Below are 5,413 nucleotides of genomic sequence, written 5' to 3'. Positions count from 1 at the left end.
AATTATTTTCTAAAATCTTAGCGAATAGGCTATTGCCATATATCCCCTATCTTGTTCATGTAGACCAGGCAGGTTGTATTCCCCAGAAAGAGAGAGATAACACTAAGGGCATTAGATCTGATCCACTCCGCCCGTTCGGAGGCCCGATCTTTTTTTGCTTCTATCAATAGATGCTGAAAAGGCCTTCGATCAGGGGGATTGGCAGTTCTTACAATTTACTCTTAAGACATATTGGTTTGGGGTCACGAATGCAGTCCTGGATTCAGGTATTATACACCGGCCCCACAGCCGATGTGTTGAACGGGGCCCGATCAGAGTATTTTTCTATGTCCAATGGGACGAGACAAGGCTGCTTTCTTTCTCCATTAATTTTTGTACCAACCCTAGAACCCTTTCTCTGTAAAGTTAGATTAGACTCTTTGATCAGTGGAATACAGGTCTCAAGTAAAATTGCTGCCTATGCAGATGATCTTTTATTTTTTTCTTACTAACCCAGAGGTTTCATTACCTTGTTTATTTCAATGTTTTGCTCAGTATAAGGATCTCTCTAATTTTTCCCTAAATTATGTGAAAAGTGAAGCATCGAGTATTCTTCTCCCTACGGAGTGTACTGCAAAGCTACAAGGCGTCTATCGGTTTAAATGGGTTCATTATTTTCTGAAATACCTGGGGGTTAAATTAACCCCTGATACTGCCCAATTATATGAGATACATTTTTGCCCATTATTATCCAAAATGCAATTACATCGCAAACTGTGGCAAACACCTTACGTGGTTTGGGCAGTGTAACGCATTTAAGATGGCATTGCTCCTACAGATTTTATATCTAATGCAAGAGATACCTATTAAACTACCTCAAGCTTTTTTTTGTGCGTGTCGAACACTGTTAATTAAATTTCTTTGGAGCAATAAAGGCGCTAGACTTCGCTATTCATTGTTAGTGTTGCCTAAATCTCTGAGGGGGCATTGGTCTACCTGACTTGATTTCATATTACTGAGCTCTACATTTGTCGAGAGAGTGGTGTCATGGTGTACTTTCCATGCAGCCCAAACCCTGGGTACAAGTAGAACAACAAGCTTTCTTGGGTTGCCCATAAATATTATCGGGGATTGATGAGGCACCCTACGATTGGGGCAACAATTGCAGTCCTTATTCAAATACTCCCAACCCATCACATTTAACCCCAGTGATTCAGAACCCAGACTTTACGCCTGGGATCTACAACAGCTCCGGGCCTGGTAGGACTTGGTATAACTAGACGTATGCATTTTGCTACTCTGCAGGGATGGATGTCTATGCAAGATCGATCCACCCTTTCACAGCCTCATTTGAGCTCCTGGTCAGGCACATTATTTAAGGTCTATACCAGAGGCGGAACTGCATGTTAGGCCACTGACACCTTTTGAACATCTATGCGCAACGGGGGAATATGTACCACATTCGCTGTCACTCTTGTACAAATTGAATATTGAACATCCAGAAGGCCATGTCCCCCCGTATATACACCGCTGGGAGGAGAATCTTCAAATTTATTTTACAAGCATCCAAATGAAAAGGATTATTTTATTGGCCCATAAATCTTCTATAGCAAATCGCTTTCAAGAACAGGGTTATAAGTTGCTGGTCAGGTGGTATAGGGTCCCGGCCCTACTCAAGAAATTATATCCGCAAACTCCTAACCTATGTTGGCATTGCAAGAAAGAGCCAGAGACATTACTACATATTTTCTGGGCATGCCCTTCAATTATACCATTTTGGAGGGAAGTGGGTAACTGGATTAAACAATTGAAATCAGTCGACCTTGGTTCAGACCCTCTGGGATATCTCCTTCACCTAAATGTAATACCCCTCCATTAATACAAAAAGTCATTGGTAGCACACATGCTGAATGCTGCCCGGGCATGTATTCCAGACCTATGAAAATCTACTACTACTATGCCACCAGTGAAACATTTTTTTTTTTTTTTTTAAATAGATGAAATTAGGATAATGGAAAACATGACAGCCTTCTTCTATGGTAGCGGAGGAGGAATGTAGGGAAACCTTGCGGCCATGGTTGACCTTCACCTGTACATCTCAGTGTGTTGATTGCCTTTCCGGTTAGCCACTAAAGTATTAAGCCCTATTTGGGTGGGTCTGGTTGGATGGGGTGGTCTGGGGGGAAGGAGTAGGGTGTCTGAGGCTGAGAAGCTTTTAAAGACAGGGCTCCTCTTTTTTTCTCTTTGTTTCTTTGTCTGTTTTCCCCTCCACGCGACCTCTAGGGGAAGGAGTCAGAGGGAGGTTTCTTTTTTCTTTTTTAAGTAGAGAATGTAAAAACAAAAAGGAATAATTTAAGTAGCAATACCGATGCATTGCAATCCAAGTTAATAACTAGTAATAATTATTAGGTAGATTTTGTGGCTTTATACACTTAAATGTATGTATTTAATAGGAGATGCCGCTGGATTTTTTTTTTCTCCCTTTTTTTGGGAGGTCGGATGGTTAAGATTTGTACTCTTCTTTAATATAGGTTTATTCCCTCTTGCAATTGTATTATATTTTTTATATGTTTTGTTATAAAAGAAAAATATTGAATAAAGAATTATATTTAAAAAAAAAGATATATATGTCAAGATCACCAAGCGGCCATCCGAAACTGGAATGCGGGACGGACTTTGGACATGCCTGCTGTAACCACTTCAATAAGGGCACTTTTGCCCCCCTTCCTGCCCAGGACAATTATCAGCTTTCAGCGCTGTCACACTTTGAATGACAACTGTGCGGTCATACAACACTGTACCTAAACTACATTTTTATCATTTTCTTCCCAAAAATAGAGCTTTCTTTTGGTGGTATTTGATCACCTCTATAGTTTATTATTTGCTAAACTAAATAAATAAATATATATATATATATATATATATATATATAAATAATTATTTTATTTTTTTTGATTCGGTTATAAAATGTTGTTTTCTCCTTCACCAACAGGCACTGATGAGGTGGCACTGATATGTAGAATTCATGGGCACTGATAGGTGGCATTGATGGACACTAAAAGATGGTGCTAATCGGCAGCACTGATTGGGGAGGTACTGACAGGTGTTATTGCTGGACACTGATTTGCACTGTGGTGGGCACTGACTGGCAGCCGATGAGTACATTTAATAGGGGCTGGCTGTGGATCTCCTATACACTACTATATCCCTACTCAGTATACTATAGGCCCTGCAATGTTCAGTATATAAACAGCAGCCCTGAGATCGATATTCCTAATCAGTGTAGATATGCATATAAGGGGATCTCCATCTCTCAGATATGTTGATTGAGTCAATAAAATGTATTCTGTGTCAACGATTAGTGCCTAGAAAGTCCACTTTTTCCTCCAACAACAAATTCTCCTATTACAGTTTAGGACGTGGCACTGTACTACTTTAGGACACCCATAGCCCATCCTTTGGTTTGTGTACTTTTACCTTCTTGAATTCAGATATGTAATACGGGTACACTCATCCACGTGGACACAAACAACCATCAATGGACGAGCCCCATATTCCACATATCCACAAAATACTTCAGACTGCATTGACACAAGGCATATCTCACCCTGTATCCCTTCTCTGTGTACTATAGACCCTGTAATGTTCCGTATATAAATAGCAGCTCTGAGATCTCCTATATACCTACTCGGTGTACTATAGACCCTGCAATGTTCAGTATATAAATAGCACCTCCGAGATCTTATATGTGTGTATATATATATATATATATATATATATATATATATACACACACATATATATACACCTACTCTGTATACTATAGACCCTGCAATGTTCAGTATATAAAAAGCAGCTCAGAGATCTCCTATATACCTACTCGGTGTACTATAAACCCTGCAATGTTCTGCTTATAGCAGCCCTGAGATCGATATCCCTACTCAGTGTAGCTATGCATATAAGGTGATCTCCATCTCTCAGATATGTAATACGGGTACACTCATCCACGTGGGCCCAAACAACCTTAGAAAGTACAGCCCAGCGTATTATTATAATAAAAGCTCCGCGCCCGCAGACCGATCCACCCCCCACAGCACGTAATGAGCCCAGTCCCAGATTGAATGTGTGCACGAGGGTGCGCACACGTTTATATACCTATGACGCCCTGACGTAGCCGCCGTTTGGCGCCTGTGTGACGTGCGTGTACTATAGACCCTGCAATTTTCAGTATATAAATAGCAGCCCGAGATCGAATATATACCTACTCGGTGTTCTATAGACACTGCAATGTTCAGAATATAAAATAGTAGCTCTGAGATCTCCTATATACACACCTACTCCGTTTACTATAGACCCTGCAATGTTCAGCATATAAATATCAGTTTCACGATCTTATATACACACCTACTCGGTGTACTATAGACCCTGCAATGTTCAGTATATAAATAGCAGCCCTGAGATCGATATCCCTACTCAGTGTAGATATGCATATAGGGGGATCTCCATCTGTCAGATATGTAATACGGGTACACTCATCCATGTGGACACAAACCACCATCAATGGACGAGCCCCATATTCCACATATCCACAAAATACTTCAGACTGCATTGACACGAGGCATATGGTCCCCCGTATCCCTTCTCTGTGTACTATAGACCCTGCAATGTTCAGTATATAAATAGCAGCCCTGAGATCGATATCCCTACTCAGTGTAGATATGCATATAGGGGGATCTCCATCTGTCAGATATGTAATACGGGTACACTCATCCATGTGGACACAAACCACCATCAATGGACGAGCCCCATATTCCACATATCCACAAAATACTTCAGACTGCATTGACACGAGGCATATGGTCCCCCGTATCCCTTCTCTGTGTACTATAGACCCTGCAATGTTCAGTATATAAATAGCAGCCCTGAGATCGATATCCCTACTCAGTGTAGATATGCATATAGGGGGATCTCCATCTGTCAGATATGTAATACGGGTACACTCATCCATGTGGACACAAACCACCATCAATGGACGAGCCCCATATTCCACATATCCACAAAATACTTCAGACTGCATTGACACGAGGCATATGGTCCCCCGTATCCCTTCTCTGTGTACTATAGACCCTGCAATGTTCAGTATATAAATAGCAGCCCTGAGATCGATATCCCTACTCAGTGTAGATATGCATATAGGGGGATCTCCATCTGTCAGATATGTAATACGGGTACACTCATCCATGTGGACACAAACCACCATCAATGGACGAGCCCCATATTCCACATATCCACAAAATACTTCAGACTGCATTGACACGAGGCATATGGTCCCCCGTATCCCTTCTCTGTGTACTATAGACCCTGCAATGTTCAGTATATAAATAGCAGCCCTGAGATCGATATCCCTACTCAGTGTAGATATGCATATAGGGGG

Source organism: Rana temporaria, chromosome 12 (genome assembly GCF_905171775.1).
Source record: "Rana temporaria chromosome 12, aRanTem1.1, whole genome shotgun sequence".
Lineage (NCBI taxonomy): Eukaryota > Metazoa > Chordata > Amphibia > Anura > Ranidae > Rana > Rana temporaria.
The sequence above is the reverse complement of the archived record's forward strand: the minus strand, read 5'-3'. Positions refer to the sequence as shown.